Here is a 19955-nt window from a genome sequence, read left to right as displayed (position 1 = left end):
GTAAACAGACATGAGAGAAAATTCAAAAGGCAAAGATGACGGCCTGCCTTACCTCAGCACAGCTGGCCAACCCTCAGAGAGCATATCATGACCGTGCTTTTTTTTTTTATGATTTAAAAAAAAAAAAAAAAAAAAAAAGAAAAACGGAGGGAAGAGGCGGGACCGGCGCACGGGACAGAGTCGGTCCCTCACGACACCGGCTGATCGCCTGACAAGCGGCGCAGGCTCTCGCTCTGATAAGCGGAACACCGATCAGCTCTGTCTTTCAACAGCAGGGGGCAGTAGAGGTGCACCGTTCCCAGAAACACTGCAATACCGGGTCGATGCGTGGAGCGGACGGGGCAAGCCCCACTTCCGGCTCCCTGTTCCAAAAATCCGTTTAATATGTGGTCCCCTCCATGGGGGACGTATCAGATATTAAACTGATAAGAACAGATACTACACTTGATCTTAGCCAAAAGGCCGAGAAGCGATGCCCGCAGACTGCGCCCCGCCGGGCTCCGGCATGCGGGACGCCGACGGAGCCGGCGCGGCTGGGTCCTCGCCAGCCTCTCTGGGAGGTGGCGCCCGGCGAGACACGCACGATCCCAGAGGATCCCAGAAACACGCCACTGGGCAGATAGAGCCGGCCGCTAAGCCGGGCACAGTCTTACTTTGATACAGCGCGGTGCAGCTCTGCTTGCGCAGAGCCTCCAAAAATACAGTGAACTCATCGCTATCCCTCTCCACGGAAATCTTTAGTAAAAGGCGAAAGATTTATACGGGATGAAGAGAGACCCGAGTCGATGCAGAGCCGTCGCTCAGCAGGTGGCCGCTAGCCGGGCCTCCGTGACGCCCCCGCTCGGGGTTGAATTCTCGGGGGCGTCGCAGCCACCGGCCTCGGGGCCCCGACTCCTCCCTGTCCTCCTGGCATCTGAAAGATCAGCAATCATGTAAACAGACATGAGAGAAAATTCAAAAGGCAAAGATGACGGCCTGCCTTACCTCAGCACAGCTGCCCAACCCTCAGAGAGCATATCATGACCGTGCTTTTTTTTTTTTTATGATTTATAAAAAAAAAAAAAAAAAAAAAGGAAAAACGGAGGGAAGCGGGACCGGCGCACGGACAGAGTCGGTCCCTCACGACACCGGCTGATCGCCTGACAAGCGGCGCAGGCTCTCGGTCTGATAAGCGGAACACCGATCAGCTCTGTCTTTCAACAGCAGGGGGCAGTAGAGGTGCACCCGTTCCCAGAAACACTGCAATACCGGGTCGATGCGTGGAGCGGACGGGGCAAGCCCCACTTCCGGCTCCCTGTTCCAAAAATCCGTTTAATATGTGGTCCCCTCCATGGGGGACGTATCAGATATTAAACTCATAAGAACAGATACTACACTTGATCTTAGCCAAAAGGCCGAGAAGCGATGCCCGCAGACTGCGCCCCGCCGGGCTCCGGCATGCGGGACGCCGACGGAGCCGGCGCGGCTGGGTCCTCGCCAGCCTCTCTGGGAGGTGGCGCCCGGCGAGACCACGCACGATCCCAGAGGATCCCAGAAACACGCCACTGGGCAGATAGAGCCGGCCGCTAAGCCGGGCACAGTCTTACTTTGATACAGCGGCGGTGCAGCTCTGCTTGCGCAGAGCCTCCAAAAATACAGTGAACTCATCGCTATCCCTCTCCACGGAAATCTTTAGTAAAAGGCGAAAGATTTATACGGGATGAAGAGAGACCCGAGTCGATGCAGAGCCGTCGCTCAGCAGGTGGCCGCTAGCCGGGCCTCCGTGACGCCCCCGCTCGGGGTTGAATTCTCGGGGGCGTCGCAGCCACCGGCCTCGGGGCCCCGACTCCTCCCTGTCCTCCTGGCATCTGAAAGATCAGCAATCATGTAAACAGACATGAGAGAAAATTCAAAAGGCAAAGATGACGGCCTGCCTTACCTCAGCACAGCTGCCCAAACCCTCAGAGAGCATATCATGACCGTGCTTTTTTTTTTATGATTTATAAAAAAAAAAAAAAAAAAAAAAGAAAAACGGAGGGAAGCGGGACCGGCGCACGGACAGAGTCGGTCCCTCACGACACCGGCTGATCGCCTGACAAGCGGCGCAGGCTCTCGCTCTGATAAGCGGAACACCGATCAGCTCTGTCTTTCAACAGCAGGGGGCAGTAGAGGTGCACCGTTCCCAGAAACACTGCAATACCGGGTCGATGCGTGGAGCGGACGGGGCAAGCCCCACTTCCGGCTCCCTGTTCCAAAAATCCGTTTAATATGTGGTCCCCTCCATGGGGGACGTATCAGATATTAAACTGATAAGAACAGATACTACACTTGATCTTAGCCAAAAGGCCGAGAAGCGATGCCCGCAGACTGCGCCCCGCCGGGCTCCGGCATGCGGGACGCCGACGGAGCCGGCGCGGCTGGGTCCTCGCCAGCCTCTCTGGGAGGTGGCGCCCGGCGAGACCACGCACGATCCCAGAGGATCCCAGAAACACGCCACTGGGCAGATAGAGCCGGCCGCTAAGCCGGGCACAGTCTTACTTTGATACAGCGGCGGTGCAGCTCTGCTTGCGCAGAGCCTCCAAAAATACAGTGAACTCATCGCTATCCCTCTCCACGGAAATCTTTAGTAAAAGGCGAAAGATTTATACGGGATGAAGAGAGACCCGAGTCGATGCAGAGCCGTCGCTCAGCAGGTGGCCGCTAGCCGGGCCTCCGTGACGCCCCCGCTCGGGGTTGAATTCTCGGGGGCGTCGCAGCCACCGGCCTCGGGGCCCCGACTCCTCCCTGTCCTCCTGGCATCTGAAAGATCAGCAATCATGTAAACAGACATGAGAGAAAATTCAAAAGGCAAAGATGACGGCCTGCCTTACCTCAGCACAGCTGCCCAACCCTCAGAGAGCATATCATGACCGTGCTTTTTTTTTTTTATGATTTAAAAAAAAAAAAAGAAAAAAAAAGAAAAACGGAGGGAAGCGGGACCGGCGCACGGACAGAGTCGGTCCCTCACGACACCGGCTGATCGCCTGACAAGCGGCGCAGGCTCTCGGTCTGATAAGCGGAACACCGATCAGCTCTGTCTTTCAACAGCAGGGGGCAGTAGAGGTGCACCGTTCCCAGAAACACTGCAATACCGGGTCGATGCGTGGAGCGGACGGGGCAAGCCCCACTTCCGGCTCCCTGTTCCAAAAATCCGTTTAATATGTGGTCCCCTCCATGGGGGACGTATCAGATATTAAACTGATAAGAACAGATACTACACTTGATCTTAGCCAAAAGGCCGAGAAGCGATGCCCGCAGACTGCGCCCCGCCGGGCTCCGGCATGCGGGACGCCGACGGAGCCGGCGCGGCTGGGTCCTCGCCAGCCTCTCTGGGAGGTGGCGCCCGGCGAGACCACGCACGATCCCAGAGGATCCCAGAAACACGCCACTGGGCAGATAGAGCCGGCCGCTAAGCCGGGCACAGTCTTACTTTGATACAGCGGCGGTGCAGCTCTGCTTGCGCAGAGCCTCCAAAAATACAGTGAACTCATCGCTATCCCTCTCCACGGAAATCTTTAGTAAAAGGCGAAAGATTTATACGGGATGAAGAGAGACCCGAGTCGATGCAGAGCCGTCGCTCAGCAGGTGGCCGCTAGCCGGGCCTCCGTGACGCCCCCGCTCGGGGTTGAATTCTCGGGGGCGTCGCAGCCACCGGCCTCGGGGCCCCGACTCCTCCCTGTCCTCCTGGCATCTGAAAGATCAGCAATCATGTAAACAGACATGAGAGAAAATTCAAAAGGCAAAGATGACGGCCCTGCCTTACCTCAGCACAGCTGCCCAACCCTCAGAGAGCATATCATGACCGTGCTTTTTTTTTTTTTATGATTTATAAAAAAAAAAAAAAAAAAAAAAAGAAAAACGGAGGGAAGCGGGACCGGCGCGACGGACAGAGTCGGTCCCTCACGACACCGGCTGATCGCCTGACAAGCGGCGCAGGCTCTCGGTCTGATAAGCGGAACACCGATCAGCTCTGTCTTTCAACAGCAGGGGGCAGTAGAGGTGCACCGTTCCCAGAAACACTGCAATACCGGGTCGATGCGTGGAGCGGACGGGGCAAGCCCCACTTCCGGCTCCCTGTTCCAAAAATCCGTTTAATATGTGGTCCCCTCCATGGGGGACGTATCAGATATTAAACTCATAAGAACAGATACTACACTTGATCTTAGCCAAAAGGCCGAGAAGCGATGCCCGCAGACTGCGCCCCGCCGGGCTCCGGCATGCGGGACGCCGACGGAGCCGGCGCGGCTGGGTCCTCGCCAGCCTCTCTGGGAGGTGGCGCCCGGCGAGACCACGCACGATCCCAGAGGATCCCAGAAACACGCCACTGGGCAGATAGAGCCGGCCGCTAAGCCGGGCACAGTCTTACTTTGATACAGCGGCGGTGCAGCTCTGCTTGCGCAGAGCCTCCAAAAATACAGTGAACTCATCGCTATCCCTCTCCACGGAAATCTTTAGTAAAAGGCGAAAGATTTATACGGGATGAAGAGAGACCCGAGTCGATGCAGAGCCGTCGCTCAGCAGGTGGCCGCTAGCCGGGCCTCCGTGACGCCCCCGCTCGGGGTTGAATTCTCGGGGGCGTCGCAGCCACCGGCCTCGGGGCCCCGACTCCTCCCTGTCCTCCTGGCATCTGAAAGATCAGCAATCATGTAAACAGACATGAGAGAAAATTCAAAAGGCAAAGATGACGGCCTGCCTTACCTCAGCACAGCTGCCCAACCCTCAGAGAGCATATCATGACCGTGCTTTTTTTTTTTTTATGATTTATAAAAAAAAAAAAAAAAAAAAAAAGGAAAAACGGAGGGAAGCGGGACCGGCGCACGGACAGAGTCGGTCCCTCACGACACCGGCTGATCGCCTGACAAGCGGCGCAGGCTCTCGGTCTGATAAGCGGAACACCGATCAGCTCTGTCTTTCAACAGCAGGGGGCAGTAGAGGTGCACCGTTCCCAGAAACACTGCAATACCGGGTCGATGCGTGGAGCGGACGGGGCAAGCCCCACTTCCGGCTCCCTGTTCCAAAAATCCGTTTAATATGTGGTCCCCTCCATGGGGGACGTATCAGATATTAAACTCATAAGAACAGATACTACACTTGATCTTAGCCAAAAGGCCGAGAAGCGATGCCCGCAGACTGCGCCCCGCCGGGCTCCGGCATGCGGGACGCCGACGGAGCCGGCGCGGCTGGGTCCTCGCCAGCCTCTCTGGGAGGTGGCGCCCGGCGAGACCACGCACGATCCCAGAGGATCCCAGAAACACGCCACTGGGCAGATAGAGCCGGCCGCTAAGCCGGGCACAGTCTTACTTTGATACAGCGGCGGTGCAGCTCTGCTTGCGCAGAGCCTCCAAAAATACAGTGAACTCATCGCTATCCCTCTCCACGGAAATCTTTAGTAAAAGGCGAAAGATTTATACGGGATGAAGAGAGACCCGAGTCGATGCAGAGCCGTCGCTCAGCAGGTGGCCGCTAGCCGGGCCTCCGTGACGCCCCCGCTCGGGGTTGAATTCTCGGGGGCGTCGCAGCCACCGGCCTCGGGGCCCCGACTCCTCCCTGTCCTCCTGGCATCTGAAAGATCAGCAATCATGTAAACAGACATGAGAGAAAATTCAAAAGGCAAAGATGACGGCCTGCCTTACCTCAGCACAGCTGCCCAACCCTCAGAGAGCATATCATGACCGTGCTTTTTTTTTTTTATGATTTAAAAAAAAAAAAAGAAAAAAAAAGAAAAACGGAGGGAAGCGGGACCGGCGCACGGACAGAGTCGGTCCCTCACGACACCGGCTGATCGCCTGACAAGCGGCGCAGGCTCTCGGTCTGATAAGCGGAACACCGATCAGCTCTGTCTTTCAACAGCAGGGGGCAGTAGAGGTGCACCGTTCCCAGAAACACTGCAATACCGGGTCGATGCGTGGAGCGGACGGGGCAAGCCCCACTTCCGGCTCCCTGTTCCAAAAATCCGTTTAATATGTGGTCCCCTCCATGGGGGACGTATCAGATATTAAACTGATAAGAACAGATACTACACTTGATCTTAGCCAAAAGGCCGAGAAGCGATGCCCGCAGACTGCGCCCCGCCGGGCTCCGGCATGCGGGACGCCGACGGAGCCGGCGCGGCTGGGTCCTCGCCAGCCTCTCTGGGAGGTGGCGCCCGGCGAGACCACGCACGATCCCAGAGGATCCCAGAAACACGCCACTGGGCAGATAGAGCCGGCCGCTAAGCCGGGCACAGTCTTACTTTGATACAGCGGCGGTGCAGCTCTGCTTGCGCAGAGCCTCCAAAAATACAGTGAACTCATCGCTATCCCTCTCCACGGAAATCTTTAGTAAAAGGCGAAAGATTTATACGGGATGAAGAGAGACCCGAGTCGATGCAGAGCCGTCGCTCAGCAGGTGGCCGCTAGCCGGGCCTCCGTGACGCCCCCGCTCGGGGTTGAATTCTCGGGGGCGTCGCAGCCACCGGCCTCGGGGCCCCGACTCCTCCCTGTCCTCCTGGCATCTGAAAGATCAGCAATCATGTAAACAGACATGAGAGAAAATTCAAAAGGCAAAGATGACGGCCTGCCTTACCTCAGCACAGCTGCCCAACCCTCAGAGAGCATATCATGACCGTGCTTTTTTTTTTTTATGATTTAAAAAAAAAAAAAGAAAAAAAAAGAAAAACGGAGGGAAGCGGGACCGGCGCACGGACAGAGTCGGTCCCTCACGACACCGGCTGATCGCCTGACAAGCGGCGCAGGCTCTCGGTCTGATAAGCGGAACACCGATCAGCTCTGTCTTTCAACAGCAGGGGGCAGTAGAGGTGCACCGTTCCCAGAAACACTGCAATACCGGGTCGATGCGTGGAGCGGACGGGGCAAGCCCCACTTCCGGCTCCCTGTTCCAAAAATCCGTTTAATATGTGGTCCCCTCCATGGGGGACGTATCAGATATTAAACTGATAAGAACAGATACTACACTTGATCTTAGCCAAAAGGCCGAGAAGCGATGCCCGCAGACTGCGCCCCGCCGGGCTCCGGCATGCGGGACGCCGACGGAGCCGGCGCGGCTGGGTCCTCGCCAGCCTCTCTGGGAGGTGGCGCCCGGCGAGACCACGCACGATCCCAGAGGATCCCAGAAACACGCCACTGGGCAGATAGAGCCGGCCGCTAAGCCGGGCACAGTCTTACTTTGATACAGCGGCGGTGCAGCTCTGCTTGCGCAGAGCCTCCAAAAATACAGTGAACTCATCGCTATCCCTCTCCACGGAAATCTTTAGTAAAAGGCGAAAGATTTATACGGGATGAAGAGAGACCCGAGTCGATGCAGAGCCGTCGCTCAGCAGGTGGCCGCTAGCCGGGCCTCCGTGACGCCCCCGCTCGGGGTTGAATTCTCGGGGGCGTCGCAGCCACCGGCCTCGGGGCCCCGACTCCTCCCTGTCCTCCTGGCATCTGAAAGATCAGCAATCATGTAAACAGACATGAGAGAAAATTCAAAAGGCAAAGATGACGGCCTGCCTTACCTCAGCACAGCTGCCCACCCCTCAGAGAGCATATCATGACCGTGCTTTTTTTTTTTATGATTAAAAAAAAAAAAAAAAAAAAAAAGAAGAAGAAAAACGGAGGGAAGCGGGACCGGCGCACGGACAGAGTCGGTCCCTCACGACACCGGCTGATCGCCTGACAAGCGGCGCAGGCTCTCGGTCTGATAAGCGGAACACCGATCAGCTCTGTCTTTCAACAGCAGGGGGCAGTAGAGGTGCACCGTTCCCAGAAACACTGCAATACCGGGTCGATGCGTGGAGCGGACGGGGCAAGCCCCACTTCCGGCTCCCTGTTCCAAAAATCCGTTTAATATGTGGTCCCCTCCATGGGGGACGTATCAGATATTAAACTGATAAGAACAGATACTACACTTGATCTTAGCCAAAAGGCCGAGAAGCGATGCCCGCAGACTGCGCCCCGCCGGGCTCCGGCATGCGGGACGCCGACGGAGCCGGCGCGGCTGGGTCCTCGCCAGCCTCTCTGGGAGGTGGCGCCCGGCGAGACCACGCACGATCCCAGAGGATCCCAGAAACACGCCACTGGGCAGATAGAGCCGGCCGCTAAGCCGGGCACAGTCTTACTTTGATACAGCGGCGGTGCAGCTCTGCTTGCGCAGAGCCTCCAAAAATACAGTGAACTCATCGCTATCCCTCTCCACGGAAATCTTTAGTAAAAGGCGAAAGATTTATACGGGATGAAGAGAGACCCGAGTCGATGCAGAGCCGTCGCTCAGCAGGTGGCCGCTAGCCGGGCCTCCGTGACGCCCCCGCTCGGGGTTGAATTCTCGGGGGCGTCGCAGCCACCGGCCTCGGGGCCCCGACTCCTCCCTGTCCTCCTGGCATCTGAAAGATCAGCAATCATGTAAACAGACATGAGAGAAAATTCAAAAGGCAAAGATGACGGCCTGCCTTACCTCAGCACAGCTGCCCAACCCTCAGAGAGCATATCATGACCGTGCTTTTTTTTTTTTATGATTTAAAAAAAAAAAAAAAAAAAAAAGAAAAACGGAGGGAAGCGGGACCGGCGCACGGACAGAGTCGGTCCCTCACGACACCGGCTGATCGCCTGACAAGCGGCGCAGGCTCTCGGTCTGATAAGCGGAACACCGATCAGCTCTGTCTTTCAACAGCAGGGGGCAGTAGAGGTGCACCGTTCCCAGAAACACTGCAATACCGGGTCGATGCGTGGAGCGGACGGGGCAAGCCCCACTTCCGGCTCCCTGTTCCAAAAATCCGTTTAATATGTGGTCCCCTCCATGGGGGACGTATCAGATATTAAACTGATAAGAACAGATACTACACTTGATCTTAGCCAAAAGGCCGAGAAGCGATGCCCGCAGACTGCGCCCCGCCGGGCTCCGGCATGCGGGACGCCGACGGAGCCGGCGCGGCTGGGTCCTCGCCAGCCTCTCTGGGAGGTGGCGCCCGGCGAGACCACGCACGATCCCAGAGGATCCCAGAAACACGCCACTGGGCAGATAGAGCCGGCCGCTAAGCCGGGCACAGTCTTACTTTGATACAGCGGCGGTGCAGCTCTGCTTGCGCAGAGCCTCCAAAAATACAGTGAACTCATCGCTATCCCTCTCCACGGAAATCTTTAGTAAAAGGCGAAAGATTTATACGGGATGAAGAGAGACCCGAGTCGATGCAGAGCCGTCGCTCAGCAGGTGGCCGCTAGCCGGGCCTCCGTGACGCCCCCGCTCGGGGTTGAATTCTCGGGGGCGTCGCAGCCACCGGCCTCGGGGCCCCGACTCCTCCCTGTCCTCCTGGCATCTGAAAGATCAGCAATCATGTAAACAGACATGAGAGAAAATTCAAAAGGCAAAGATGACGGCCTGCCTTACCTCAGCACAGCTGCCCAACCCTCAGAGAGCATATCATGACCGTGCTTTTTTTTTTTTATGATTTAAAAAAAAAAAAAGAAAAAAAAAGAAAAACGGAGGGAAGCGGGACCGGCGCACGGACAGAGTCGGTCCCTCACGACACCGGCTGATCGCCTGACAAGCGGCGCAGGCTCTCGGTCTGATAAGCGGAACACCGATCAGCTCTGTCTTTCAACAGCAGGGGGCAGTAGAGGTGCACCGTTCCCAGAAACACTGCAATACCGGGTCGATGCGTGGAGCGGACGGGGCAAGCCCCACTTCCGGCTCCCTGTTCCAAAAATCCGTTTAATATGTGGTCCCCTCCATGGGGGACGTATCAGATATTAAACTGATAAGAACAGATACTACACTTGATCTTAGCCAAAAGGCCGAGAAGCGATGCCCGCAGACTGCGCCCCGCCGGGCTCCGGCATGCGGGACGCCGACGGAGCCGGCGCGGCTGGGTCCTCGCCAGCCTCTCTGGGAGGTGGCGCCCGGCGAGACCACGCACGATCCCAGAGGATCCCAGAAACACGCCACTGGGCAGATAGAGCCGGCCGCTAAGCCGGGCACAGTCTTACTTTGATACAGCGGCGGTGCAGCTCTGCTTGCGCAGAGCCTCCAAAAATACAGTGAACTCATCGCTATCCCTCTCCACGGAAATCTTTAGTAAAAGGCGAAAGATTTATACGGGATGAAGAGAGACCCGAGTCGATGCAGAGCCGTCGCTCAGCAGGTGGCCGCTAGCCGGGCCTCCGTGACGCCCCCGCTCGGGGTTGAATTCTCGGGGGCGTCGCAGCCACCGGCCTCGGGGCCCCGACTCCTCCCTGTCCTCCTGGCATCTGAAAGATCAGCAATCATGTAAACAGACATGAGAGAAAATTCAAAAGGCAAAGATGACGGCCTGCCTTACCTCAGCACAGCTGCCCACCCCTCAGAGAGCATATCATGACCGTGCTTTTTTTTTTTATGATTAAAAAAAAAAAAAAAAAAAAAAAGAAGAAGAAAAACGGAGGGAAGCGGGACCGGCGCACGGACAGAGTCGGTCCCTCACGACACCGGCTGATCGCCTGACAAGCGGCGCAGGCTCTCGGTCTGATAAGCGGAACACCGATCAGCTCTGTCTTTCAACAGCAGGGGGCAGTAGAGGTGCACCGTTCCCAGAAACACTGCAATACCGGGTCGATGCGTGGAGCGGACGGGGCAAGCCCCACTTCCGGCTCCCTGTTCCAAAAATCCGTTTAATATGTGGTCCCCTCCATGGGGGACGTATCAGATATTAAACTGATAAGAACAGATACTACACTTGATCTTAGCCAAAAGGCCGAGAAGCGATGCCCGCAGACTGCGCCCCGCCGGGCTCCGGCATGCGGGACGCCGACGGAGCCGGCGCGGCTGGGTCCTCGCCAGCCTCTCTGGGAGGTGGCGCCCGGCGAGACCACGCACGATCCCAGAGGATCCCAGAAACACGCCACTGGGCAGATAGAGCCGGCCGCTAAGCCGGGCACAGTCTTACTTTGATACAGCGGCGGTGCAGCTCTGCTTGCGCAGAGCCTCCAAAAATACAGTGAACTCATCGCTATCCCTCTCCACGGAAATCTTTAGTAAAAGGCGAAAGATTTATACGGGATGAAGAGAGACCCGAGTCGATGCAGAGCCGTCGCTCAGCAGGTGGCCGCTAGCCGGGCCTCCGTGACGCCCCCGCTCGGGGTTGAATTCTCGGGGGCGTCGCAGCCACCGGCCTCGGGGCCCCGACTCCTCCCTGTCCTCCTGGCATCTGAAAGATCAGCAATCATGTAAACAGACATGAGAGAAAATTCAAAAGGCAAAGATGACGGCCTGCCTTACCTCAGCACAGCTGCCCAACCCTCAGAGAGCATATCATGACCGTGCTTTTTTTTTTTTATGATTTAAAAAAAAAAAAAAAAAAAAAAGAAAAACGGAGGGAAGCGGGACCGGCGCACGGACAGAGTCGGTCCCTCACGACACCGGCTGATCGCCTGACAAGCGGCGCAGGCTCTCGGTCTGATAAGCGGAACACCGATCAGCTCTGTCTTTCAACAGCAGGGGGCAGTAGAGGTGCACCGTTCCCAGAAACACTGCAATACCGGGTCGATGCGTGGAGCGGACGGGGCAAGCCCCACTTCCGGCTCCCTGTTCCAAAAATCCGTTTAATATGTGGTCCCCTCCATGGGGGACGTATCAGATATTAAACTGATAAGAACAGATACTACACTTGATCTTAGCCAAAAGGCCGAGAAGCGATGCCCGCAGACTGCGCCCCGCCGGGCTCCGGCATGCGGGACGCCGACGGAGCCGGCGCGGCTGGGTCCTCGCCAGCCTCTCTGGGAGGTGGCGCCCGGCGAGACCACGCACGATCCCAGAGGATCCCAGAAACACGCCACTGGGCAGATAGAGCCGGCCGCTAAGCCGGGCACAGTCTTACTTTGATACAGCGGCGGTGCAGCTCTGCTTGCGCAGAGCCTCCAAAAATACAGTGAACTCATCGCTATCCCTCTCCACGGAAATCTTTAGTAAAAGGCGAAAGATTTATACGGGATGAAGAGAGACCCGAGTCGATGCAGAGCCGTCGCTCAGCAGGTGGCCGCTAGCCGGGCCTCCGTGACGCCCCCGCTCGGGGTTGAATTCTCGGGGGCGTCGCAGCCACCGGCCTCGGGGCCCCGACTCCTCCCTGTCCTCCTGGCATCTGAAAGATCAGCAATCATGTAAACAGACATGAGAGAAAATTCAAAAGGCAAAGATGACGGCCTGCCTTACCTCAGCACAGCTGCCCAACCCTCAGAGAGCATATCATGACCGTGCTTTTTTTTTTTATGATTTAAAAAAAAAAAAAAAAAGAAAAACGGAGGGAAGCGGGACCGGCGCACGGACAGAGTCGGTCCCTCACGACACCGGCTGATCGCCTGACAAGCGGCGCAGGCTCTCGGTCTGATAAGCGGAACACCGATCAGCTCTGTCTTTCAACAGCAGGGGGCAGTAGAGGTGCACCGTTCCCAGAAACACTGCAATACCGGGTCGATGCGTGGAGCGGACGGGGCAAGCCCCACTTCCGGCTCCCTGTTCCAAAAATCCGTTTAATATGTGGTCCCCTCCATGGGGGACGTATCAGATATTAAACTGATAAGAACAGATACTACACTTGATCTTAGCCAAAAGGCCGAGAAGCGATGCCCGCAGACTGCGCCCCGCCGGGCTCCGGCATGCGGGACGCCGACGGAGCCGGCGCGGCTGGGTCCTCGCCAGCCTCTCTGGGAGGTGGCGCCCGGCGAGACCACGCACGATCCCAGAGGATCCCAGAAACACGCCACTGGGCAGATAGAGCCGGCCGCTAAGCCGGGCACAGTCTTACTTTGATACAGCGGCGGTGCAGCTCTGCTTGCGCAGAGCCTCCAAAAATACAGTGAACTCATCGCTATCCCTCTCCACGGAAATCTTTAGTAAAAGGCGAAAGATTTATACGGGATGAAGAGAGACCCGAGTCGATGCAGAGCCGTCGCTCAGCAGGTGGCCGCTAGCCGGGCCTCCGTGACGCCCCCGCTCGGGGTTGAATTCTCGGGGGCATCGCAGCCACCGGCCTCGGGGCCCCGACTCCTCCCTGTCCTCCTGGCATCTGAAAGATCAGCAATCATGTAAACAGACATGAGAGAAAATTCAAAAGGCAAAGATGACGGCCTGCCTTACCTCAGCACAGCTGCCCAACCCTCAGAGAGCATATCATGACCGTGCTTTTTTTTTTTATGATTTAAAAAAAAAAAAAAAAAGAAAAACGGAGGGAAGCGGGACCGGCGCACGGACAGAGTCGGTCCCTCACGACACCGGCTGATCGCCTGACAAGCGGCGCAGGCTCTCGGTCTGATAAGCGGAACACCGATCAGCTCTGTCTTTCAACAGCAGGGGGCAGTAGAGGTGCACCGTTCCCAGAAACACTGCAATACCGGGTCGATGCGTGGAGCGGACGGGGCAAGCCCCACTTCCGGCTCCCTGTTCCAAAAATCCGTTTAATATGTGGTCCCCTCCATGGGGGACGTATCAGATATTAAACTGATAAGAACAGATACTACACTTGATCTTAGCCAAAAGGCCGAGAAGCGATGCCCGCAGACTGCGCCCCGCCGGGCTCCGGCATGCGGGACGCCGACGGAGCCGGCGCGGCTGGGTCCTCGCCAGCCTCTCTGGGAGGTGGCGCCCGGCGAGACCACGCACGATCCCAGAGGATCCCAGAAACACGCCACTGGGCAGATAGAGCCGGCCGCTAAGCCGGGCACAGTCTTACTTTGATACAGCGGCGGTGCAGCTCTGCTTGCGCAGAGCCTCCAAAAATACAGTGAACTCATCGCTATCCCTCTCCACGGAAATCTTTAGTAAAAGGCGAAAGATTTATACGGGATGAAGAGAGACCCGAGTCGATGCAGAGCCGTCGCTCAGCAGGTGGCTGCTAGCCGGGCCTCCGTGACGCCCCCGCTCGGGGTTGAATTCTCGGGGGCGTCGCAGCCACCGGCCTCGGGGCCCCGACTCCTCCCTGTCCTCCTGGCATCTGAAAGATCAGCAATCATGTAAACAGACATGAGAGAAAATTCAAAAGGCAAAGATGACGGCCTGCCTTACCTCAGCACAGCTGCCCAACCCTCAGAGAGCATATCATGACCGTGCTTTTTTTTTTTTATGATTTAAAAAAAAAAAAAGAAAAAAAAAGAAAAACGGAGGGAAGCGGGACCGGCGCACGGACAGAGTCGGTCCCTCACGACACCGGCTGATCGCCTGACAAGCGGCGCAGGCTCTCGGTCTGATAAGCGGAACACCGATCAGCTCTGTCTTTCAACAGCAGGGGGCAGTAGAGGTGCACCGTTCCCAGAAACACTGCAATACCGGGTCGATGCGTGGAGCGGACGGGGCAAGCCCCACTTCCGGCTCCCTGTTCCAAAAATCCGTTTAATATGTGGTCCCCTCCATGGGGGACGTATCAGATATTAAACTGATAAGAACAGATACTACACTTGATCTTAGCCAAAAGGCCGAGAAGCGATGCCCGCAGACTGCGCCCCGCCGGGCTCCGGCATGCGGGACGCCGACGGAGCCGGCGCGGCTGGGTCCTCGCCAGCCTCTCTGGGAGGTGGCGCCCGGCGAGACCACGCACGATCCCAGAGGATCCCAGAAACACGCCACTGGGCAGATAGAGCCGGCCGCTAAGCCGGGCACAGTCTTACTTTGATACAGCGGCGGTGCAGCTCTGCTTGCGCAGAGCCTCCAAAAATACAGTGAACTCATCGCTATCCCTCTCCACGGAAATCTTTAGTAAAAGGCGAAAGATTTATACGGGATGAAGAGAGACCCGAGTCGATGCAGAGCCGTCGCTCAGCAGGTGGCCGCTAGCCGGGCCTCCGTGACGCCCCCGCTCGGGGTTGAATTCTCGGGGGCGTCGCAGCCACCGGCCTCGGGGCCCCGACTCCTCCCTGTCCTCCTGGCATCTGAAAGATCAGCAATCATGTAAACAGACATGAGAGAAAATTCAAAAGGCAAAGATGACGGCCTGCCTTACCTCAGCACAGCTGCCCACCCCTCAGAGAGCATATCATGACCGTGTTTTTTTTTTTTATGATTTAAAAAAAAAAAAAAAAAGAAGAAAAACGGAGGGAAGCGGGACCGGCGCACGGACAGAGTCGGTCCCTCACGACACCGGCTGATCGCCTGACAAGCGGCGCAGGCTCTCGGTCTGATAAGCGGAACACCGATCAGCTCTGTCTTTCAACAGCAGGGGGCAGTAGAGGTGCACCGTTCCCAGAAACACTGCAATACCGGGTCGATGCGTGGAGCGGACGGGGCAAGCCCCACTTCCGGCTCCCTGTTCCAAAAATCCGTTTAATATGTGGTCCCCTCCATGGGGGACGTATCAGATATTAAACTGATAAGAACAGATACTACACTTGATCTTAGCCAAAAGGCCGATTAGCGATGCCCGCAGACTGCGCCCCGCCGGGCTCCGGCATGCGGGACGCCGACGGAGCCGGCGCGGCTGGGTCCTCGCCAGCCTCTCTGGGAGGTGGCGCCCGGCGAGACCACGCACGATCCCAGAGGATCCCAGAAACACGCCACTGGGCAGATAGAGCCGGCCGCTAAGCCGGGCACAGTCTTACTTTCATACAGCGGCGGTGCAGCTCTGCTTGCGCAGAGCCTCCAAAAATACAGTGAACTCATCGCTATCCCTCTCCACGGAAATCTTTAGTAAAAGGCGAAAGATTTATACGGGATGAAGAGAGACCCGAGTCGATGCAGAGCCGTCGCTCAGCAGGTGGCCGCTAGCCGGGCCTCCGTGACGCCCCCGCTCGGGGTTGAATTCTCGGGGGCGTCGCAGCCACCGGCCTCGGGGCCCCGACTCCTCCCTGTCCTCCTGGCATCTGAAAGATCAGCAATCATGTAAACAGACATGAGAGAAAATTCAAAAGGCAAAGATGACGGCCTGCCTTACCTCAGCACAGCTGCCCAACCCTCAGAGAGCATATCATGACCGTGCTTTTTTTTTTTTATGATTTAAAAAAAAAAAAAAAGAAAGAAAAACGGAGGGAAGCGGGACCGGCGCACGGACAGAGTCGGTCCCTCACGACACCGGCTGATCGCCTGACAAGCGGCGCAGGCTCTCGGTCTGATAAGCGGAACACCGATCAGCTCTGTCTTTCAACAGCAGGGGGCAGTAGAGGTGCACCGTTCCCAGAAACACTGCAATACCGGGTCGATGCGTGGAGCGGACGGGGCAAGCCCCACTTCCGGCTCCCTGTTCCAAAAATCCGTTTAATATGTGGTCCCCTCCATGGGGGACGTATCAGATATTAAACTGATAAGAACAGATACTACACTTGATCTTAGCCAAAAGGCCGAGAAGCGATGCCCGCAGACTGCGCCCCGCCGGGCTCCGGCATGCGGGACGCCGACGGAGCCGGCGCGGCTGGGTCCTCGCCAGCCTCTCTGGGAGGTGGCGCCCGGCGAGACCACGCACGATCCCAGAGGATCCCAGAAACACGCCACTGGGCAGATAGAGCCGGCCGCTAAGCCGGGCACAGTCTTACTTTGATACAGCGGCGGTGCAGCTCTGCTTGCGCAGAGCCTCCAAAAATACAGTGAACTCATCGCTATCCCTCTCCACGGAAATCTTTAGTAAAAGGCGAAAGATTTATACGGGATGAAGAGAGACCCGAGTCGATGCAGAGCCGTCGCTCAGCAGGTGGCCGCTAGCCGGGCCTCCGTGACGCCCCCGCTCGGGGTTGAATTCTCGGGGGCGTCGCAGCCACCGGCCTCGGGGCCCCGACTCCTCCCTGTCCTCCTGGCATCTGAAAGATCAGCAATCATGTAAACAGACATGAGAGAAAATTCAAAAGGCAAAGATGACGGCCTGCCTTACCTCAGCACAGCTGCCCACCCCTCAGAGAGCATATCATGACCGTGCTTTTTTTAATAAAAAAAAAAAATAAATAAATAAAAAGAAAAACGGAGGGAAGCGGGACCGGCGCACGGACAGGGTCCGTCCCTCACGACACCGGCTAATCGCCTGGCAAGCGGCGCAGGCTCTCGGTCTGATAAGCGGAACACCGATCAGCTCTGTCTTTCAACAGCAGGGGGCAGTAGAGGTGCACCGTTCCCAGAAACACTGCAATACCGGGTCGATGCGCGGAGCGGACGGGGCAAGCCCCACTTCCGGCTCCCTGTTCCAAAAATCTGTTTAATATGTGGTCCCCTCCATGGGGGACGTATCAGATATTAAACTGATAAGAACAGATTTTTTTTTTCCATGCTTTATTAAACGGTTCTGTACATTTTAAATTCACACAATAAAAACCTTTAAAACAATATTAAACAAATATATCACAGAACCATTCCCTATAGGATAAGCAAAACATAACAATAAAAACAAGTAATACATATACACACTTTAAAATCTGATTACAATCATATGGCCATTAACATAATTAAAATGTCACCTCAAATGTAAGCCATCAAAATATTAAAACCTTAAAAAAGGAACAGACCCGTAGACCTCAGGCCTCGGCACAAGGGTCGGGTTAAAACAGGGTTATGCATCATCCTAAAACACATAAAATCAATGGCCTCAGGCTAAAAAACTGGTTAGTCACAGACATGGCACAGCATATAGAATAAAATGTTAATAAATACAGTTAATGTTAATACATAAAGGTGCTAAAAGTGACCAACCACAGCCGTGCTCAATCTCAGTACATGCAGTTAATTAAAAGAATATTTGCAACACCATACACGCACAAAAAACAAAGCACACTTACCTAAAACCCAAAGTACCTGTGTGCTTCAGGACAGTGCGTCATGTCGACCCTGTAGGATGGAGCGTCACCACCTAAATGAAACGGGGCTAAAGCCAAAAGAGGCCCTTCCACCTCTCCTTGGCCTCGTGGTAGCCCCGTTGGATGACGTCGGGTCTCCATCCTGAAACCCAAATCGGCCCGGATTTTGCGGAATACCCCTTGTGCCTCCAGACGAACCCCTCTGCGGATGAGCGCGGTCCTGGCATTCCAAAGCTCTCGCTTGGTAATGCTGACCAGCAGCCACATCCAGGGGCCGAAGGGGTTATGGAGGTTGGGGTCCCACCCCTTCAACACCTTGTCGTAGGTCAGACCGGGCTGCGGGTCTACACGTCCACACAGGCCCGCTACCAACCCCCAGACTCTCTGTGCATGCCCGCAGTCCCAAAACACGTGCTTGATGGTCTCATCCTCGCTGCACTCGGGCCTGGGGCAGCGGGGGTGTCTGGTCAGCTTATGCCTGTGCAAGACGTCCCTGACTGGCAGCTTACCATGAAGGCACTGCCAGTTCAGGTCCTGCAGCCTGTGATCCAAACCCTTAGGCTGGATTCTCGCCCATATGCCTTCCCCAGGCCCAACATGGCCCGAGTCTCCCTATGACCAAGCAAAGCCTTGTAAAGCGCTCTGTGCTTGGTCAGGGCCTCTGTCTTGACACCTGCCGGAATAGACTTACTCCACTTGACAGCATGGCTGTAGTGGACCGGCAGGGTCTCAGCCTTGGGGCCGAGGTTGGTCCACGACGCCACCAGGCGTCTCATGGGGAGAGCCAGCCACAGACGCACAAAGTGCTGATGGGGGTGCTCGAGGGGAGCTGCCAGGCGCGTGCAGAGCTGCGAGAAGAACAGGCAGTCAAGCTTGAGAGGAAAGTCAATAACGTCCCTCCCCCCACTGTCCTTTCCGAGATACATCACTTCCCTGCGCACACACTCATACCTGCCCCCTCAGACGAGGTTAAAAACGTCCCTCGTCAGGCCCCTCCGCATGAAGCGGGGCAAAGGGTACACATGTGCAAGGTAGAGCAGGGTGGGAAGAATATCCACTTTTAAGGCTAAAACCTTACCTTGGAAGGACAGGGACCTGGACTTCCACAGTCCGATCTTCCGCCTGGCGATCGCCAACCGCTCCTCCCAGTTCAACCGGGCGGCACCATCCGAAAGGAAGTTGACCCCCAAAACTTTGAGAGGACCGTCACAGAGGATGAGACCACCTGCGACGTCCTCCCTCGCCTTCCAGCTGCCGAAATACTTGGCCACCGACTTACTGAGGTTGAGCGTCGCGCCAGAGGCCCAACCGAACGCGTGAACGAGGCTCAAGGCATTACCGAGAGACTGATCCGAGCAGACGAAAAGCGTGGTGTCGTCTGCATACTGGGTCAGTTTAACAGTTGTCCCCCGACTTCCTGGGATAAGAAGGCCATCGACCCCGGGGTGGGTGCGAATGGCGCACACCAGTGGCTCTATATAGAGCGCGTAGAGGAGGGGGGAGAGGGGACATCCCTGCCTCACTCCACTCCGCTGGGGCACCAAATCACTCAGGAAGCCATTGATAACAACATGGCTCTCAACTTCGTTATACAAAGTGTGTAACCACCCCAGGTAATTGGGCCCGAAGCCAAACTTACCCAATACTTTGAACAGGAAGCGGTGATCTACCCGGTCGAAGGCTTTCTCCTGGTCCAAGCTGACCAGCAGGAGAGGGAGGTTCCTATCCTCCACCCAGGCGATGGCGTCGCGGATGAGGTGGAGATTCCACGTCGCCGATCGACCCGGTATTCCACACGTCTGGTCGCTGTGAACCAGATGAGCCATGGCCTTCTTCAGGCGTTCGGTAAGGGTCTTTGCGATGAGCTTTGTGTCTACACAAAGCATGGTCAGGGGCCTCCAGTTGCCAAGGTCGGCCCGATCGCCCTTCTTGTGCAACAAAGAGAGGACCCCCGACCTCATGCTCCTAGTGAGCAAACCCCGGCGCTGAACGTCCTCTACAACCTGCAGTAATTCCGGCCCGAGGACATCCCAAAAGGTGGAATAAAATTCCACCGGGAGCCCATCAAGGCCAGGTACCTTGCGGCGGTTCATCTTGCCAAGCACTGCGGTCAGCTCGGCCAAGGTGATGGGGGCTTCTAAGCCGTCCCGGATGTCACTGGGAAGACAAGGTGAGATGTTATCTAGGAAGCGCTCCCCAGCAACCGGGTCCGTATCCCTAACATTAAAAAGGTTA

At 56.4% G+C, this 19955-nt stretch overlaps 37 non-coding genes across 37 annotated transcripts; all 37 read right to left on the bottom strand.

Annotated features, from left to right (window-relative positions):
• Positions 1-282: 282 nt before the first annotated feature.
• On the bottom strand, positions 283-474 carry LOC125727280 (U2 spliceosomal RNA). Its single transcript, XR_007388656.1, has one exon. It is a non-coding gene; the product is annotated as a U2 spliceosomal RNA (small nuclear RNA).
• A 197-nt stretch (positions 475-671) lies between these two features.
• On the bottom strand, positions 672-785 carry LOC125727244 (U5 spliceosomal RNA). The gene has a single exon (XR_007388622.1). It is a non-coding gene; the product is annotated as a U5 spliceosomal RNA (small nuclear RNA).
• A 428-nt stretch (positions 786-1213) lies between these two features.
• LOC125727307 (U2 spliceosomal RNA) lies at positions 1214-1406 on the bottom strand. Its single transcript, XR_007388681.1, has one exon. It is a non-coding gene; the product is annotated as a U2 spliceosomal RNA (small nuclear RNA).
• Positions 1407-1605: 199 nt separating this feature from the next.
• Positions 1606-1719, bottom strand: LOC125727243 (U5 spliceosomal RNA). The gene has a single exon (XR_007388621.1). It is a non-coding gene; the product is annotated as a U5 spliceosomal RNA (small nuclear RNA).
• Positions 1720-2145: 426 nt separating this feature from the next.
• Positions 2146-2337, bottom strand: LOC125727278 (U2 spliceosomal RNA). The gene has a single exon (XR_007388654.1). It is a non-coding gene; the product is annotated as a U2 spliceosomal RNA (small nuclear RNA).
• Positions 2338-2536: 199 nt separating this feature from the next.
• On the bottom strand, positions 2537-2650 carry LOC125727242 (U5 spliceosomal RNA). The gene has a single exon (XR_007388620.1). It is a non-coding gene; the product is annotated as a U5 spliceosomal RNA (small nuclear RNA).
• Positions 2651-3076: 426 nt separating this feature from the next.
• LOC125727277 (U2 spliceosomal RNA) lies at positions 3077-3268 on the bottom strand. Its single transcript, XR_007388653.1, has one exon. It is a non-coding gene; the product is annotated as a U2 spliceosomal RNA (small nuclear RNA).
• A 199-nt stretch (positions 3269-3467) lies between these two features.
• On the bottom strand, positions 3468-3581 carry LOC125727241 (U5 spliceosomal RNA). Its single transcript, XR_007388619.1, has one exon. It is a non-coding gene; the product is annotated as a U5 spliceosomal RNA (small nuclear RNA).
• A 431-nt stretch (positions 3582-4012) lies between these two features.
• LOC125727302 (U2 spliceosomal RNA) lies at positions 4013-4204 on the bottom strand. Its single transcript, XR_007388676.1, has one exon. It is a non-coding gene; the product is annotated as a U2 spliceosomal RNA (small nuclear RNA).
• Positions 4205-4403: 199 nt separating this feature from the next.
• LOC125727240 (U5 spliceosomal RNA) lies at positions 4404-4517 on the bottom strand. The gene has a single exon (XR_007388618.1). It is a non-coding gene; the product is annotated as a U5 spliceosomal RNA (small nuclear RNA).
• A 430-nt stretch (positions 4518-4947) lies between these two features.
• On the bottom strand, positions 4948-5139 carry LOC125727301 (U2 spliceosomal RNA). Its single transcript, XR_007388675.1, has one exon. It is a non-coding gene; the product is annotated as a U2 spliceosomal RNA (small nuclear RNA).
• Positions 5140-5338: 199 nt separating this feature from the next.
• On the bottom strand, positions 5339-5452 carry LOC125727237 (U5 spliceosomal RNA). The gene has a single exon (XR_007388616.1). It is a non-coding gene; the product is annotated as a U5 spliceosomal RNA (small nuclear RNA).
• A 426-nt stretch (positions 5453-5878) lies between these two features.
• Positions 5879-6070, bottom strand: LOC125727276 (U2 spliceosomal RNA). Its single transcript, XR_007388652.1, has one exon. It is a non-coding gene; the product is annotated as a U2 spliceosomal RNA (small nuclear RNA).
• Positions 6071-6269: 199 nt separating this feature from the next.
• LOC125727236 (U5 spliceosomal RNA) lies at positions 6270-6383 on the bottom strand. The gene has a single exon (XR_007388615.1). It is a non-coding gene; the product is annotated as a U5 spliceosomal RNA (small nuclear RNA).
• Positions 6384-6809: 426 nt separating this feature from the next.
• On the bottom strand, positions 6810-7001 carry LOC125727275 (U2 spliceosomal RNA). Its single transcript, XR_007388651.1, has one exon. It is a non-coding gene; the product is annotated as a U2 spliceosomal RNA (small nuclear RNA).
• Positions 7002-7200: 199 nt separating this feature from the next.
• LOC125727235 (U5 spliceosomal RNA) lies at positions 7201-7314 on the bottom strand. Its single transcript, XR_007388614.1, has one exon. It is a non-coding gene; the product is annotated as a U5 spliceosomal RNA (small nuclear RNA).
• Positions 7315-7744: 430 nt separating this feature from the next.
• Positions 7745-7936, bottom strand: LOC125727274 (U2 spliceosomal RNA). Its single transcript, XR_007388650.1, has one exon. It is a non-coding gene; the product is annotated as a U2 spliceosomal RNA (small nuclear RNA).
• Positions 7937-8135: 199 nt separating this feature from the next.
• On the bottom strand, positions 8136-8249 carry LOC125727234 (U5 spliceosomal RNA). The gene has a single exon (XR_007388613.1). It is a non-coding gene; the product is annotated as a U5 spliceosomal RNA (small nuclear RNA).
• Positions 8250-8674: 425 nt separating this feature from the next.
• LOC125727273 (U2 spliceosomal RNA) lies at positions 8675-8866 on the bottom strand. The gene has a single exon (XR_007388649.1). It is a non-coding gene; the product is annotated as a U2 spliceosomal RNA (small nuclear RNA).
• Positions 8867-9065: 199 nt separating this feature from the next.
• On the bottom strand, positions 9066-9179 carry LOC125727233 (U5 spliceosomal RNA). The gene has a single exon (XR_007388612.1). It is a non-coding gene; the product is annotated as a U5 spliceosomal RNA (small nuclear RNA).
• A 426-nt stretch (positions 9180-9605) lies between these two features.
• On the bottom strand, positions 9606-9797 carry LOC125727272 (U2 spliceosomal RNA). The gene has a single exon (XR_007388648.1). It is a non-coding gene; the product is annotated as a U2 spliceosomal RNA (small nuclear RNA).
• A 199-nt stretch (positions 9798-9996) lies between these two features.
• LOC125727320 (U5 spliceosomal RNA) lies at positions 9997-10110 on the bottom strand. Its single transcript, XR_007388693.1, has one exon. It is a non-coding gene; the product is annotated as a U5 spliceosomal RNA (small nuclear RNA).
• A 430-nt stretch (positions 10111-10540) lies between these two features.
• Positions 10541-10732, bottom strand: LOC125727262 (U2 spliceosomal RNA). The gene has a single exon (XR_007388640.1). It is a non-coding gene; the product is annotated as a U2 spliceosomal RNA (small nuclear RNA).
• A 199-nt stretch (positions 10733-10931) lies between these two features.
• Positions 10932-11045, bottom strand: LOC125727319 (U5 spliceosomal RNA). Its single transcript, XR_007388692.1, has one exon. It is a non-coding gene; the product is annotated as a U5 spliceosomal RNA (small nuclear RNA).
• A 425-nt stretch (positions 11046-11470) lies between these two features.
• LOC125727251 (U2 spliceosomal RNA) lies at positions 11471-11662 on the bottom strand. The gene has a single exon (XR_007388629.1). It is a non-coding gene; the product is annotated as a U2 spliceosomal RNA (small nuclear RNA).
• Positions 11663-11861: 199 nt separating this feature from the next.
• LOC125727318 (U5 spliceosomal RNA) lies at positions 11862-11975 on the bottom strand. Its single transcript, XR_007388691.1, has one exon. It is a non-coding gene; the product is annotated as a U5 spliceosomal RNA (small nuclear RNA).
• Positions 11976-12394: 419 nt separating this feature from the next.
• Positions 12395-12586, bottom strand: LOC125727238 (U2 spliceosomal RNA). The gene has a single exon (XR_007388617.1). It is a non-coding gene; the product is annotated as a U2 spliceosomal RNA (small nuclear RNA).
• Positions 12587-12785: 199 nt separating this feature from the next.
• On the bottom strand, positions 12786-12899 carry LOC125727317 (U5 spliceosomal RNA). The gene has a single exon (XR_007388690.1). It is a non-coding gene; the product is annotated as a U5 spliceosomal RNA (small nuclear RNA).
• Positions 12900-13318: 419 nt separating this feature from the next.
• Positions 13319-13510, bottom strand: LOC125727315 (U2 spliceosomal RNA). Its single transcript, XR_007388688.1, has one exon. It is a non-coding gene; the product is annotated as a U2 spliceosomal RNA (small nuclear RNA).
• Positions 13511-13709: 199 nt separating this feature from the next.
• On the bottom strand, positions 13710-13823 carry LOC125727316 (U5 spliceosomal RNA). The gene has a single exon (XR_007388689.1). It is a non-coding gene; the product is annotated as a U5 spliceosomal RNA (small nuclear RNA).
• A 426-nt stretch (positions 13824-14249) lies between these two features.
• On the bottom strand, positions 14250-14441 carry LOC125727303 (U2 spliceosomal RNA). The gene has a single exon (XR_007388677.1). It is a non-coding gene; the product is annotated as a U2 spliceosomal RNA (small nuclear RNA).
• A 199-nt stretch (positions 14442-14640) lies between these two features.
• On the bottom strand, positions 14641-14754 carry LOC125727314 (U5 spliceosomal RNA). The gene has a single exon (XR_007388687.1). It is a non-coding gene; the product is annotated as a U5 spliceosomal RNA (small nuclear RNA).
• Positions 14755-15176: 422 nt separating this feature from the next.
• LOC125727308 (U2 spliceosomal RNA) lies at positions 15177-15368 on the bottom strand. The gene has a single exon (XR_007388682.1). It is a non-coding gene; the product is annotated as a U2 spliceosomal RNA (small nuclear RNA).
• Positions 15369-15567: 199 nt separating this feature from the next.
• On the bottom strand, positions 15568-15681 carry LOC125727313 (U5 spliceosomal RNA). The gene has a single exon (XR_007388686.1). It is a non-coding gene; the product is annotated as a U5 spliceosomal RNA (small nuclear RNA).
• A 422-nt stretch (positions 15682-16103) lies between these two features.
• On the bottom strand, positions 16104-16295 carry LOC125727291 (U2 spliceosomal RNA). The gene has a single exon (XR_007388666.1). It is a non-coding gene; the product is annotated as a U2 spliceosomal RNA (small nuclear RNA).
• Positions 16296-16494: 199 nt separating this feature from the next.
• On the bottom strand, positions 16495-16608 carry LOC125727312 (U5 spliceosomal RNA). Its single transcript, XR_007388685.1, has one exon. It is a non-coding gene; the product is annotated as a U5 spliceosomal RNA (small nuclear RNA).
• A 420-nt stretch (positions 16609-17028) lies between these two features.
• On the bottom strand, positions 17029-17211 carry LOC125727311 (U2 spliceosomal RNA). Its single transcript, XR_007388684.1, has one exon. It is a non-coding gene; the product is annotated as a U2 spliceosomal RNA (small nuclear RNA).
• Between the last annotated feature and the right edge of the window lie 2744 nt (positions 17212-19955).

Source organism: Brienomyrus brachyistius, unplaced genomic scaffold (assembly GCF_023856365.1).
Source record: "Brienomyrus brachyistius isolate T26 unplaced genomic scaffold, BBRACH_0.4 scaffold92, whole genome shotgun sequence".
NCBI lineage: Eukaryota > Metazoa > Chordata > Actinopteri > Osteoglossiformes > Mormyridae > Brienomyrus > Brienomyrus brachyistius.
The sequence above is the reverse complement of the archived record's forward strand: the minus strand, read 5'-3'. Positions and strand labels throughout refer to the sequence as shown.